Below are 16,403 nucleotides of genomic sequence, written 5' to 3'. Positions count from 1 at the left end.
GTGTGGATTCCCAATGGTCTTGATATCGAGGTCGTGGTGACACGGCAGAATCTAATAACAATTTGTACAGGAAAGAAATCGTACCCCTCATGGTAGAAGTGTGAAGAAGGAAGGACTCAAATTGTGACAAGGGTCTGGTGGCCGCGTCTACTACGGCAGGCGACGTCGCCCAATGCAGGAGTTGGAGATGCCTAAAGCGTTCTGTCGGGAGGACATCATAGTCCCTCATACAGTTGTGGAAAGTGAGGGGTTCGACGCCATGGAACAGGTGGGTGAGGGCTCTACAGCCCCCCTTCCTCCAAGCGTCGAAGGGACCCTCCGCCAGGGCCGGGGGAAAAGCCGGATTGAAGTGAATCGGGGTGAATGGGGACGGGAACGTGGTCCAACGGTCGTCACCGCTCACCGTGTCCCACACCTTCAGCACCGTGCTCGTGGGGGTGCTAATGTAAGCATTCTTGGGGCGGTCTGCCTTAGGCTTCCAGGCCAGATCCCAGATGGAGCGGCCCGCAAAGCTACGATCCATGTGGAGCCAATGCTTTTCCGACTTCTGTTGGGACCACTCCACGATGACCCTCAGTTGGGCAGCTTTGTAATACAAATGCATGTCCGGGAAGCCTACCCCCCCTTCCAAGCGTGGGCGCCTCAGGACGTAGAATGGAAGTCGTGCTCGGCCGCCCTGCCAGACATATCGTAGCATCATGGTCTTCAATCGGCGAAAGTAGTCTAGCCCTATCGGAATAGGCAAAGCCTGAAATAAATACAACAGTTTAGGAAGGAGCACCATTTTAAGGGCGTGGATCCTGCCCAGCCACAAGATGAATTTAGGCTTCCAACGGTCCAGCTCAGTTCTTACTGAGGATAACATCGGAGGGAAGTTAGCGTGGAACAGGGCATTCACGGTGGAAGTCAACCGCACGCCCAGGTAGAGCAAGGACTCCGTCGCCCAAGCTAGCGGAGTGAGCTGTCTGGTCAGTTGCACCTCCCCCGCCGAGAGGGTCAGGTTTAGGATGTAGGATTTATCGAAATTAACCTTGAAACCCGCTACTTCCTCGTAGGCAGAGAGCACTGAGTGGACATGTGGCAGCGACAGTGCCGGCTCCCTGATAGACAGTAAGACATCATCCGCAAAGAGCGAGATCTTGTGCTGCTCGCCCGTAAAGGGAAGTCCTAGAATCCTCTCATTATCTCGCACCGCTAACGCTAATGGCTCAATACTAAGAGCAAAGAGAAGGGGTGAGAGGGGGCAGCCCTGGCGCGTCCCTCGGGAGTGGCGAAAACTCGCGGATCTATGGCCATTGACCAGCACACGGGATGTGGGCCCACTGTAATTAGCCTCAATCATCTTCACGAAAGAAGGCGAGAAACCGAAGGCCAGTAGAGTCTGGTGCAAAAAACCCCAGTCGACGCGGTCGAAAGCCTTCTCTGCGTCGAGTCCTACTAGCACCGCGGGTATGCGGAAACGCTCCGCCTTTTCGATGAGGTATATGACGTGGCGTAGGTTATCGTGGGTTTGTCTGCCTTTAATAAATCCTGATTGATCAGGATGGATCAGGGCAGGCATCAGGTCTTGCATCCTACCCGCCAATATAGAAGAATACAGTTTGGCGTCCAGATTGAGAAGTGCTATCGGTCGGAAGGATGTACAAAGGGTAGGATCCTTCCCCGGTTTGGGAATAACACTGATCAATGCCTCAGCCATAGAATCCGTGGTCCGTATTTTAAACTTTTGACTCCACCTCAGCCAGTTATCACCTTTTCTGACCCTTTTAACTTGCACTGCACTTTCACCTTCTTTGTCTCTCTCAAGAGTTCTTTTGTTTTTATTATGCTGTGGCACAATCCGTTCTTCCTCTTCTTCAGAGTCACTCTCTATCTGTCCTAGTTCAGGTCTTGTTATTGTGGCTTCATCTACTTGAACTTGTTCTTCTTCCTCTATCTGTTCCTGTTCAGGTCTTATTTCAAATTGATCTTCTTCGTCCCAAACGTGTTGTTCTTCCCCTAACTGGTCCTGTTCAGGTCTTACTACAATTTGTTCTTCTGCTGCCTGAACATGTTCTTCTATATCTGTCTGTCCCTGCTCAGGTCTTTTGGTTGATCTGCTTGTTATGTTATGTTATGTTATATTGATTTATTATGCGCACAGATACCCCAGCCAAGGGGCGTCCCGGCGCAGAGACAAGGTAGAACATAACACAACAGGAAACTAAAAACATGAAAGCAGCTAAAACAGGAAAGTTTTTAAAGCCCTCCGGAAAGTCAAGAGGTCCTCCATCAGACGAATTTCAACAGGAAGGGAGTTCCATGCTGACGCGGCCTTTACACTAAACGAGCGGCCACCCATGCGACTAAGCCTAAATCTGGGGACCACCGCAAGGGCCAAACCCTGGGAACGGAGGGTGCGGGTGGGAACATAAAAGGAAAGACAGCTGGATAGGATTTCCGGGCCAATACCTCTCAGAATCTTAAAAGCGAGACACAAGACCTTAAAAAGGATGCGCTTCCTGACAGGGAGCCAATGTAGGGTACGAAGGACAGTTGCCACCGAGCTGAATCTGGGCAGGCCGACAATCGCCCTCGCCGCAGCATTCTGAACCCGCTGCAGACGGGTTAGCTCGGCCTGGTTAGCCCCAGCCAGAAGAGAGCTGGCATAATCCAGGCGGGAGATGATAGTTGCCTGGATCACCAGCTGCCTGGTCGGGGCGTCAAAGAACTTGAGAACAGGTCTCAAGCCCCTTAGGAGACCGAAACAACAGGCCGCAGTTTTTTTAGTATGCCCTACAAAGGAGAGGCCCGCATCCAGCCAGACCCCCAGGTTTTTCACCTCAGATACCGGGGTTGGAGTGGGTCCCAGCTCAGAGGGCCACCATTGGTCACCCCACAGCTCCACTCCCTTACCGACAACCATCACCTCCGTTTTTGTGGCATTTAGCTGAAGGCAGTTGCCTGTCAACCAGCTAGCCACCGCCTTCAGTCCAGACTGAAACATGGGGGCCTCAGTCTCCGCATCCCCGCTGAGAGTAACCGCCAGCTGTGTGTCGTCGGCATATGAGACCAAAGTTAGGCCCCACTGCCTAGCGACATCAGCCAGCGGTCTCACGTAAAGATTGAACAACGTGGGACTCAGCGAGGACCCTTGCGGAACCCCCATGGCCAGCGGTTGGAAATTGGACTTGAAGGGAGGGATGGCAATACAGAAGGAGCGGTTATCTAGAAAGGAGTGGAACCATTGCAACACCTGACCGCCAATGCCTGAGTTTGTTCTTCTTTCCCTGTCTGGTCCTGCCCAGGGTCTCCAGTAGCTGTGTTCACTTCTTCCTGAGCGTCTTCTTCTACACCTATCTGGTCCTCACTAGTTTCTTCTCCTTCTAATCGGGTTCTGTGTCTTGTTTGAATAATCACTTCAGGTATGTCAACCGCTGGTATCCAGCCCTCCTGACTTGTGCTCGGTTGTTTCTTGTCAGTCACTTCAAAATCTGTCACTCTAGATTCTTCAACTTCACAACCTTCATCAGCCTCAACTGTTTCAGTCAGCTGCGGTCTTTTCACAGTGGAGCCTGGAACTCTTTTAGTGTGACTGGCATGAATCCAATTGGGTAGACCTGCACACTTCCCTGCTGTAGTGGTGACCAGTATGACTTGACGTGGGTCATCCGACCATGGTACTAGGCACAACTTTCTGTTGCGTTTCTTCACTACCACTCAATTTCCAGGATTCAAATCATGTGCCTGTGCTGGCTTCCTGGCAACTGTGTCTTTTCCAACCTGGTGAGAGACAGAACGCACTAGGTCAGCCAACCCTTTGCAATAGTCCAATACCAGATCATCAGTTATATTTAGCAATTTATATCCAGGAATATATGCTTGTCTCGTTGCCCTTACCATAAGTATCTCATGGGGACTCAATATGGTTTCCTATCAGGAATACTTCAGAGTCCCATCAACACAAGAGGCAATGCATCTGGCCAACTTAATTTGATGTGGATGCACACAATTTCCCCAGTCTTAATTTGATTGTGCCATTCAATTGCTCCACCACTACAGAAGCCTCTGGGTGGTATGCACAGTGCAGTTTTTGTTCAATTTTGAATGCTTCACAGATTAATTGAATTATTTCATTATTAAAATGAGGTTCTCTTTCTGATTCCAAAGTTACCGGAAAACCAAAATGTGGAATCAACTCCCTCAACTACAATTTGGCAACTGTTAGACTGTCATTTCTCCTAGTGGGTTATGCCTCCACCCATCGTGAAAACAAACACACTATGACAAGGATGTACTTCATTCCCCTGCTTGGTGGTAACTCTATAAAATCAAGCTGTAAACATATGAATGGTCCTACTGCCTTTACAATTTTCCCCCAACTAACCACTGTCTTCCTGTCTGTGTTCATGTGTTGACAAACTGAGCATCTCTGGCAAAGACTTTCTGTGACTACCCTAAACCTTGGATTATACCAATTTTGTCTAAATAGGCTGATCATGGCATCCATGCCTATATGCATATATCCATGATGCATTCTTGCATTTTGGGAGAGCAAGCATTCTGGCATGACTGGTCTACCATCAGAGTACACCCATACGTCATCTTCTGCCCTCCTTTCATGACCTGATTTTATCCAATTTTCCTTTTCGCTTACCTCCACTTCATCCTGCAACTGTCTCTCCTCATCCCATGTTTTGAAAGCTGAGAATAATATAAATTGGCAGCTGATTCAATGTTTCAATTTTCTTACTCAATGCCACATTATTTCTTGCACAATATTGAGCATTATGGTCAGCATTTCGGTTACCGGCCGCCACATAGTCATTTCCTGACTGGTGAGCAGTACACTTGACCACTGCTATTTCTTTTGGCAATTGTATTGCTTTCAACAATTCTTTCACAAATTTCCCATTTCATATGGGGGATACTGAAGAAGTCAGAAATCCCATCTGCATCCAGAACTGGCCAAAGTCATGCACAACCCCGTAACCATATTGACTGTCTGTAAATATGGTTATTTTCCAGTTTTTCCCAATTTTGCATGCCTTTATTAAGGCTGCCAGTTTAGCTACTTGTGCAGACTTGACTCCCGGTAAACAGGATGCTTCAATGACCCCAGTAATTTTACAGACTGCATAAGATGCACTCAGTCCTCCTCCTTCAATCCTTAGACAAGAGCCATTGACAAATAGTTTGTGATCTAGCTCTTTCAGGGGTTCCGCCTGTATATCAGGACAGGGCTTAGTACACATCTCAGTCACATCTAAGCAATCATGGTCTAATTCATCTTTCACTTCTTCACAACGTGGGTCTGGCAATAATGTAGCAGGGTTTTACCATAGTTAAGTCTTATCACTTTCACAATTGACTCACTTTGCTCCAGACTCATACAAGTAGCAGCTACTGCTTTTAAACAGCCAGGTAAAGTTGAAGCCAAAGGATCCAAAGTAGCTGAAAATATGCTACTGGCCGTCCGCATAATCCATGTCTCTGGGTTAAAACTGAAAGTGCATAACTCTCTCTCTCACAACAAAAGAGTGCACATTCCTTTGTATAATCAGGCATACCTAGAGCAGGGGCCTTGCACAGACAATTTCAAAATTTTACAAATGCTTCCACACTCATCGGTCCAGTCTATTGGATCTTTCACTCTCTTTCGTGTCATCTGAATCAATGATTTTGCTAACAAATAAAATCCTACAATCAATTGCCGACAGGACACAACCACTCCAAGAAACATTCTTATCTCTCTTTGCATCTGCGGTAACTGCATTTGCTTGATTATTTTAATTCTCTCAGGGGTCACTTTTCTCACTCCTCTTTCTATTTTGTGACCCAGGTATTTTACTCCTGTTTGACAAAATTGCAATTTCTCTGGAGATACCTTGTGTACTCCAAAAGCCAAAAGGTGTAGCTACGCAATTGAATTAGTAACATAGTCTTCTCTGGATTTCGATGCCACAAGTCAGTCATCGATATATTGTACTAGAACGGAATTTCTGAGCCTAACTAACTTCTATAGACACTTTTTCAGTATTTGATTTAAAAATTGAGGGACTTTCTGTATACCCTTGAGGAACTCGGTTCCCTGCCAAGATACGGTCTTGAGTATGGACTAAGAAACCAGACTCCTGACAGACAAGGGGCATTAGCCAAATATTACTGGAGAATTACTGGAGAACGGGAGATGCAGAGGACAATCCCCTTGCGCATCACTGCTGGGAGGAAATCGAAACCCAAGCCAGGCTAAATACCTCGACGTTCAGCGTTCTGAAGGATCACCTCGCGGTATTTCAGCTAGAGAAGGCCTGGCTTAACCTCTCCACCTATTCCAGTTTCAAAACGGCAGTCAACAAGGTAATCAAATGGACCTCCTTATTAATAAACAAAACAGCCTTCTAAAAAAAAAAAACACGCCTGGGCCGTGATCCAAGGCTATCAGTGTCTGAAACCCCAACCATACCTGCTAGACCACTTTTCCTAGGAGAAAAAGCACTACCTAACGTTACTGCAGCTGGGGTCATTTCCATCAAAAGACTTGACACCAAAATGAAAATACCCCTGGCAATCCAAGGAATGCCGCTTATGTGGAGGAGGGGACGAGTCTTTTCTACATTTACTATGCATCTGCCCCTCCCTGGCAGAGACACGAAGAACGGTCCTCTGGGAAGCCTGTAGGAAGGAACAAATAAGGTAATGTAGAGTAGCCGTCAAAAGCCTTGGAGGACTATCAATCCAACTGTCCTGTAGAGCCATAAAATTCCTGAAAACTGCAGCAACAGAACTGGAAAAAAAAGAAAAAATAACTAACTGAATACATTTTAGTACAACCCGTCCAGAAGTTCACTTATGGTACCGTCTGTATGTTTTATACTCATCTGTTTTTATTCCAAAATGTACATTTTTATGTATGGTGGTTTCCTACCCTTTTATGATTTTTATGAAATCAAATAAAAATATTTATTCATTCATTAAAATGTAATAGGAAAAAGATACTGGCTATCTGGATGTAAAGGAATATAGAAAAAGGCCTGACATAAATCAATTACTATAAACCAACCTGCATTCCAAGGTATCTGAATTACTGCTGAATTTGGCATTACTGGACAACAAGGCACTACAATTTTATTAATCTTTCTTCAATCCTGCACTATCCTGTATTTTCCGCTGGGCTGTTTAAGTCCTGTTGTAGGTGAATTAGAAGGACTACTCATTATTTCATTTAAAATGCACTGGTTAATCATTTAGGGAATCTCTGAAGCCACTCCTGCTTTCACTTCTGGACTCATTTTGTATTGTCTGGTGTTGGGATAGACTGCACCTTCTTTCACAGTCACCTGTAATGGGTCTACATTCGCCAGTAGCCCTATTTCTTTTCCAGTGAAATCTCATACTTCTGGATTCATGGTTGTTTTCAGTTTTTCTGGTAGGTCACCTTTTGTCATTAAATAAAACATTTAATCTGTCTCTGTGCCTTGTTTAGCAAGCATTATCTTATATAAAATATCTTCATCTGGTGTACAATAAACTTTGCAATTCCTTTTGCACAACAGATCCCTTCCTAATAGATTCACTGGGCTGAAATAACAGACTACGAATCTATGCATGTATTTAAAATTTCGGATGTGCACTGCTATTGGTTCTGTACTTGGGGTTCTAATCTGTTGATTCGAGAAGCGACTACTTGAAACGCTTCTCCCGAGAGGGGTAGGTTTGGGATATCTGCTGTTCTCACAATAGAATAGGTAGCACCAGTATCCACCAGAAAAGTGATATCATTGTCTTTCACTTTCCCATCAATAAATGGACCTGCCTGATCTACCAGTAATGATGCGCCAAGTACACACTCCTCTTCCTTCCCCCTCAGGCACCATCATTGCTCATATTCACTTTCATCATTATTCTGTTAAAAGGTATTGTGAAATCACAGAATTTTTCTCACTACTTCCTCCTTGAAATCCAGCATCCGCACTGTACTTTGGCTTGTTCACAAAATTTGGCATAGGGCCTGATGGCACCTGACACTGCTGAATAACTACCTGCTGCTACTGATTCATAAGCACCTCATTATGTGTCTGTGGATTTAAATGTTGGTTTGGCCCATTATTATTATGAAAATTCTTACACTCGTTTTTCCAATGTCCAAGCTTTCCACATCCCCATGACAAAGAAACTTCTTCTTTGCATCCTCTCTATTCATTTGTCCTCTTGATTTACCATCATTCGCCACGTGATCACTCTGATTCTTTTCTTTCATCTGACCATCAGCCTGACTATTCAATTTAAGTTCCTGTTGTTCTGTCAATTTCACTTGTGCCCACATAATTTTCTCTTTTAGCTTTCTATGCCTCGCCTCAATATCATCTCCACAATGCTTTGCATACTTCAGAATATCATCAATGGTTTTTCCCTGCCAACACAACATATGTTGTTGAATCATCTGACTAATCTCTGGTCTCAAACCATACACAAACCGATAAACAAAATGACCCATATATTTATCTCCAATGTTCACAAATCCACTATACTGCTTGAACACCTGCAGCAATCGCTCATAATACGCATGTACAGAATCATTCGGCTCTTGAGTTATTCTATCTATCTTTACCTAGTCTGTTTCTTTGGGAGGGATTTTCCCTTTCAAGAAAGTAATTACTTGGTGATATTTTTTCATCACATCATCTGCGGGTGCTCCTTTTTTTTTAATCTCTTGGATACTCTTCACTCCGCCAATCAACTGTAATCTTACATTCCGTCCATAAATCAGCAGGTACCACTATATCAAACAAACCATCCAGATCTTTCAACAGAACCTTCAAAACTTTCACAAACCTATCAACCTGTTTGTACCTTTCAACTGGGTTCTCTCTTAACCTAGGGAAATCGTTTGTAAATGACAAAATATCTTGTCGACTCCATGGGACATGAACATATCCACCTCCAGGTACCTCACTCATGGGACACATTCTTTCTGCCTTTCCTTATTCTTTTAATAAATATGCAGAGGACGCTGCCTGAGCCTTTGCTTCCTCCTTCTTCCTTGTCCACCTTGTCCTCCACTTGTCAATGTCTCCCCACTTTTGCAAAATATTCATCAACTCTTTTACCTGGACTCATTCATGTTTTCCAAATCTTTATCAGTAAACTCCACTCGATAAGGTTTCTGTAGCACTTTTAATCACTTTATATCTATTCCTATCTCTGACACAAGCTCTGTCAATTTCTCATGAAACAATTTTGCATTTCTTGTTATACTCCTGTATATAAATAACAACTCTTCCTCATTGTAAGTGTTCAATCTTTCTATTCCCACATTTCCAGCTATCGTCTCTTCTAATTCTACTATATCCAAACTATTTGGGGTTGAACGTTGTTTTTATATAACCTGTGCCCAGATCTTCTGGAGCTACTGCTGTTGAACTTCTGGTTCCTAAGGATACCACAGACCTTCCTTCTTTTGAACTACTGGGTGTAACTCTTTTTGGCGTTTCACTTACTGATTCTCTTATCAGTAGATCCATTAATGAAATCACAGAATCGCACTCACTGGCTTAGTCGTCAGTTATTACAATTTCTTTTCTAGGATTATTCAAAGGAGTTGTTACAGCTTGTGGTTATGAGCAATTTACTTTCTCTTCATACAAAGGAACAACAGGACCTATAGTTACTGGTATTGTCAATGATTCAGGGTTTAAATTTATTTGGCCTATTTTCCGCATTAGTTCCGCTCTATTTTTATTTAATTTTTCTTTTTCCTTATCTTGAAGTACCCTACTAACTGACATATCATGTCAAATTTGCGGAATTAAGGGTGTCCCCATGACTGGTGCACTCGGGGTGACTCCACTGGGTCTTTCCTGATACCGTGCAGCGGTTTTAGTTAAAATGTCCTCCAATAATTAATCTTCTGATTCACCATATCCTGTCACTTTCATGTGTTTTGTTTTCTCCTTACACTTGCCCTCTAACTGTTCCTCAGCCATTAACACTTGATATAAGCCTTCTTATACCATTGTTTTTTGCCATTGCTTCATCTGACCTTCATGTGACTCACTGAAATATCATGGAAAATGTCCCATATATCTTCCACTCCTGTTTTTCTTTTGTTCATATGACTCAGTCTCCCATTCTTCTAAAGCCTCATACTGCGATAGCCTAGGAATTGGATCTAAATCATTCATCCGCAATCTCAAATTCTGAAGAATTCTTCCATTAAACGTACCATGTTCAGGAAAAGCTAAAACACCATCACTCTTTGTATATTCTATCCAATTCTCCATCCGCACACATGTATGATAGCCTCTGTCCATCATCATATATGAAGCAGGCATTTTAGGTGGCGGAATAGGAATTGCCTCTAGTCAACACAGGCTTATCTTTCTTAAAGAAATTCTTACTTTTCTTTATTAATGACATTTTCCTCTTCCCCATACATTCCAGACACTTGGTGTACAAAACAATAATCTGCAAATCCTCAAGTTTTTCTGTTAAGGCAACTCACACTAAAATGCAAATGAGAATCAAACATACAAATCTTCGTCGACCAATCCTAAAACAGCTTTCACTCAGACACCCAATCAGATTCCATCTTACGCTCGTGGTCTGACCAATTTCAGCACAGCTCTTTTGATGTCATCAGTTCTGCTCATTACTACTGACCCCTCCCTTACAATTCGCGTCAGTCACACGCCTGCTGTTTCAACCTATACCAGCGCTGCTCTCTGTGACGTCAGTACACCTACGGCAACTGACCCTCCCTTCACAAGGTAATACAAGTAACTTTTTTCTTTTACTTTTATTTAATTAAATTTGTTATTAACAAACAAAGGATAGATTTTCGACTTGTTCTAGAGTCTCAAAATTGCTCCTCTTCCACTGCGAGTAAAAACTAGGCCTGGGCGGAAAATCCTGTTCCGCTCGAGAACGTTGCAAAGGTTGGGCGTTTTTGCGTTCCGCAGAGATCGCGGAGATGTCGAAACTTCCGTGATCCGCTGCATAGTGGAAGTTTTTTCTTGTTTGCGCTCTAAAAATGCGTTCTCGCACACACAGTAGCGACTTATATGATCCCTGCATTCGCCCGCGAGTTTCCTATCTGTTTGCGTACATCACGAGATGTTGGATTGTTGGTAGCCGGTCACGCTATCCCGCGAGAGTTTGCGATCCCGAACACATCATTCGACCCGGAACAGGAAATAAGCATCACGAGCAAGATGGCTGGGTCCATTAGCGACCGCATCGGCAAGTTAGAGATATATTTTCCCGCGAGCATGCAAAAACACATTGCGAACGGGCGGGAAAAGCAATCTTCGTAAAAGTTCTGTGTGCTCACGGAGATTTAGAACAATTTTGCAATCATTTGCGTAGGGCAGCTACGCAAATTCCACCCACCCCTAGTAAAAACCTCAGCTTACCCTTCATTCATGCTCAAGAGAACCTATTACTCCTTCAGTGTTACCCTTACTAGGTGATATAAGACCAACGTTTCACCAGCGAACCCTTTTTGCTACCATTCACACTCACTTTTATACGAAATAGTCCCTAATTTAACACTGCCAGCCCTGCGTAGCTTCTCAGTGCTATTCCAACAGTCAAGTAACCTCACTGCAGTATGGCTTCTGTCACCACCCGCTATTCATTCCCAGGGAATTTTCCAGACAGCATAAAACAAGACACTAACTCTTTTTGTTGAGCATAAATCAATAATCAATACTTAACACCAAACTAGTCAATAATAACCATAGCTCTGCTACCAGAAAACTGATCCAGCGGCCTACCACCAACAGATACTCCAATACCATATACTCACCTGGGCCCATAAACACACTTACACACAATCTAGTAAAACTGCTGGAATCAAAGTTTAGTTTTTCTGAATTCAAGATTAGTTTCCTTTCATTCCTAACGAATGTTTTCACTGATCAAATAGTTCTTTCCTCTGGTCGATGGACCATTAGTTGATTGTGAAATGACATGAATATATCTTCATATTTAAATTAAATGACCACAGATTCGGGAACATTTTTAAATCTTTCTCTAAATTATTCTCATGTGAACCACTTCAAAGTACAGTACAGTCTCCGTCATCCATAGGAGAGCAGATTCAATTAATCATTCATCAGATACATGCTTTATACTTTTGCAATGACTTATGCTCAGAAAGGAGAGGGCAGAGAGAAAAGAACATCTACACAGTCACAGAAATAATATTACCTATGATGGTGTGAAAACCAACGCATTCAAGATTGTCACTCTTCCGGCTCACTTTCAACAGGCATGCACAGAGGTCACATGCCTAACAAACTCAGGACTCATACGAGAGGCCCAAATGCGCACTAATAAGAAAGTCAGAAAGACAAATATTATTTTCAAGAATAACTTTTTCAATGTATACCACCCATCTCTACTCTAATCCGATTTATTTATTAATGCTTTCCTCACATTAGCATTAGTGAAATAGCTTTGTTTAATTTCAGCAAAGCAGATGCCTTGCATGTGAGTTTTTAATCCACCATCTTAGTATTTTCTGCTCATGTGCAAGACTTTTCCTCCAAGCGACAGCTCGTCATACTGCAGTTGACGCATGCGCAATAAAGATTTCCTGTTAGCAGGCATTTTAGAACTTCGCTCAAGTTACGTACGTTAGTAAACACATAGGCAAGCTTCTCTAGCCCTCAGTTTCATGTACTGCGTATTAATTGCACAAAGTACATAATTAATACCATGTTAGAAAGTTAAATGAAAAGATTGCTTACAAGCAAGTCTCTTTTCTACGAGTCCTTGCTCTATCAACCTGATGTCCTGGTTTTCCCCGTTCAGTCCCGGTTTTTCGTTAAGTGTCAAGACACTTTCCTCCAAAACGAATAAACGTCCCGGTTTTTGGATAGTGGCTGGAATGAGCACTAAAATGTCCTGATTTTTTAGTAGTGGCTGAGTACGCACTGGTGTTAAAAAGATGTGCACATGCTCACTTATCACTACTGGAGATGTTACTGCGTGATGTCATTCCAGATGAAGTTGTTGTGGGAATAGCCCCCTACTACACCCGTGCTCTTCAATGCCACTGTGGGAAGCAACTGCAGGGATCTCCACCGGCGGCCAAAGGGCTAGCTGCACCACTGCAACTCAAGCTGTTCTTAAGTAAATATATGGTTCCATCTTGCATTCTATGATGTCGTTCAAGACCATAAACCCATAAGTCAAAAGCCAGCTCAATGAAGTCAAACAGAACGCTTCATGGATTGTGAGTGGCTTGTAGATCAGGCGGAAATCCCACACTTAAAATCCAAAGGTCTGCTCACTTTTACAATAGCCCTAAAAGGCACATGCATCAAGGTAGGATTTTGCGAGTCCTCAATTACGATAATTAAGGAATCGCAATTAAGGACTCGCAAAAGCATATGCATGTAGGAATTGCTGTAAAAATAGCGGTTCCTACACATTCCTTATTTGAGACTTTCAAATTGCGAGTCTCAAATAAGGAGTGGCCTGCCATTCAATCCTATGGACCTACAGGCCCGTAGGAATGAATGGGAAATTGCATGCGCAATTCGCGAGTACCAGTAGGTCTTCGCAAATTGCGCATGCAATTTCAGGGTGCAAGGGTGTTAAAAGGGCACCCTGTTGCACCCCTAAAATTGATCTGTGCACATATGTTGCGCACACACATGCCTAAGGTCATGTGTGTGAGCAATATGAAACTTTAAAAAATGCACAAAAGTGCATTTTTAAAAGTTTTTGCAAATTACCATGAACTTCAACTTCACGGTAATTTGTGCCCCCTATTAGCGAAATCACAATTTTTTTTACTTTAATGCATTGCATTTAAGGAATCTCAATTTGTGATTCCTTAAGTGCTATCGCAATTTAAGTAATCGCAATTTAGAGTTTACTTAAATTGCGATTTTTGCATTTGGGATGCTGCATCCCAAATGCAAAAATACCAGTTGCAAAGGGGCAGATTCTGAGAATCTTCCCGTTTTGCGACCGGTTTTTCTTTTGATGCATGTGCCTTAATCCCGGCGGAATCACCCCAGTGCATTTCACTCGTCTGATTTCAGAAATCATCTAGCTAGATCGGCAGAGGAAAGAACAAATTCCGGCTAGGTTGCAGTCTCATGGTGCAGCTGCTGAGTACTGGAACTCATTTTTGGGGACTGAAAATTGTTTTTCATCATTAGAGTTTGTCTTCGAGCTGAAGAAAGAAAAGTAGAAAATGTAGAAACAAGGAGGAAGGTGAAAAAAATTGACAAAGGGAGGAAGTAGAGGTGAATAAGAACCTACACGAGTGAAATAAAGACAGAAAGTGTCGGTAGGGCTGTGCAAGAAGGAAATGGGGGGCATCATTGATCGCCTCGCCTCTGTGCTCGTTAGTTATAAGGCCTGCAGTGCCCACCACCGAGTGCCTACCAGTGACGCTCATCTCACAGTGGGTTGGGGGCAGCAGCCTTACTGGTCCCCATCCCACTCTGTGATGAGTAAGGGATTGCCACCTCCTCTCATTGGCTGACCCATAATAAAGCCGCCCAATAAGAGGAGGCAGCAGTCCCAGTCGTCAGGAACCACGGAGGCTTCCCCCCTGCCACCCCGACATCACCTCTGCAACCTGCTAATTTTTGTGTTTTTTTATGTTTGGTGCATGCGTACATGTGCGTGTTTATCTATGAATGTGATGTGTGTGTATTTGTGTGTCCTGTGATTTGGTGTGGATGTGTGAATCCATGTATGTGAGTGAATGTGCATGTGCGCCTCCTTTGTCGCAGTAGAATACTGTTCAGAGACATGGAAAATGAGGCCACAAAACTGAAAAAAACACTGCTACACTAAAAGCACGAGTGCTGTGAAAATCATGCAGCCTCCATTTTGTATAAACTTTATAGATAGATATAAATATCAAAGAGAATAAAGCCTGATAGCATGCACAAACAGATGCTGAAGGTTTGCCAGAAGGTCAGGCCTGGGCAAAGGCCTTGCACAGCTGGTGTTGGCAGCGCATGCAGGCCTGGGCCCAGGGCTGGCCTTGGCCAGCCTTGAAACACACGCCAAAGCCGGTGTGAAGGGGCAAATGTTTATATAGCAAGTGATTGAAATGCACTATGCCAATCAGAAATTCACTGAATAAAACACAGTTACAGATTAGTTATGGATCAGTAAATTCAAACCAAAAGAAACCCAATTTGCAAGTTATGGGGTGCAGCGTACAGAACACATGGCATAACTCAGTTTGTCCACCATGCTCAGTACACCACTTTGCTAATGGCACTAGAAAAAAAATCCACTGACTGTCATGAGTAAAACATGGTAGGTGCTGTGATTTATGGTGTGCTTGGTGTGCGTCGCTAAACATAACTGGTGGATTTAATGGGATTTTGGTTTTGAATTTGCTGATCCATAATTAACATTTAACTATAGTTTATAGTAAATATATATGGGATAAAGTACCACCTGGTGTACAATACAAGGATATTGCAAGCCACAGAGGTATTCTGTGACCATACAGAGCAATGAGGGTGAAAGGTGCATTCTTTTATATAATCGTGGAACTCTGAGGTAGCTAGCAAAATCCTTCTAATTTACAAAGGCTGTATTTTATTCCTTATAATACATTGTCACACATCACCCTCCTCATAGGCCGCTTAAATCCTTTGTGCCTTGCCCTTTAATATGAAAGAAATAGCATGTGTGCAAACATGAAGAATAAAAGCGAAATCTGTAGTGCAGAATTAAACACAACAAAATACATTTAGTAGTTAGTTGCAAAAAATTTGATTCAGATTAATAAAGGTCAGATTTGAAAATGTCATTTAGAATGTGTAGACACATGCAGAATGGCCCTGCATTTTCTGTAAAATAAACATGTTGCAATAAATATATGTATTTTCTATTTTTGTAAAAAAATGTATGTGGCACAATTTATCTCCAGGGCATTAGAGCACTTTACATGAGAACAAAATTAGGTTAAACATTTTTAGTAATGGGGAGTTTAATTGATTTGTCCAAAATCACAGGATGTTGAGAAGAAGCTGAGACTTGAACCTGATTCTCCAGTTTCAAAGTCAGCAGCTCTGGCCGTTAGAATACATCTCCTTTATAACCTGCATTTCACTTTGGCTGCTGGCAAGTGGCATTATGACATCAGTGATGTCATGAGTGATGTCACTGACCATGTCATGAGTAATGTAATTTGTGACGTCATCAGCAGTGCATTGCGGGCGCGCGAGTTATAGTTAGCTGAACTAACTATAACAGGGAAATTTCACTGGTTTTGTAGGAGTGAAATGTCCAACTAACTATAACGCCCCTGAAACCTATGTTTTTTTCAGAGAATTTCTAAGGTTTTTAAATGCTAAATTCTAACTATAACGTGCCTGAAACCTTTGGTTTTTTAAGTGAATATATATATATATATATATTCCTTGTTGCAG

This window comes from Lissotriton vulgaris, chromosome 2_1, assembly GCF_964263255.1.
Source record: "Lissotriton vulgaris chromosome 2_1, aLisVul1.2, whole genome shotgun sequence".
Taxonomy (NCBI): Eukaryota; Metazoa; Chordata; class Amphibia; order Caudata; family Salamandridae; genus Lissotriton; species Lissotriton vulgaris.
The sequence above is the reverse complement of the archived record's forward strand: the minus strand, read 5'-3'. Positions refer to the sequence as shown.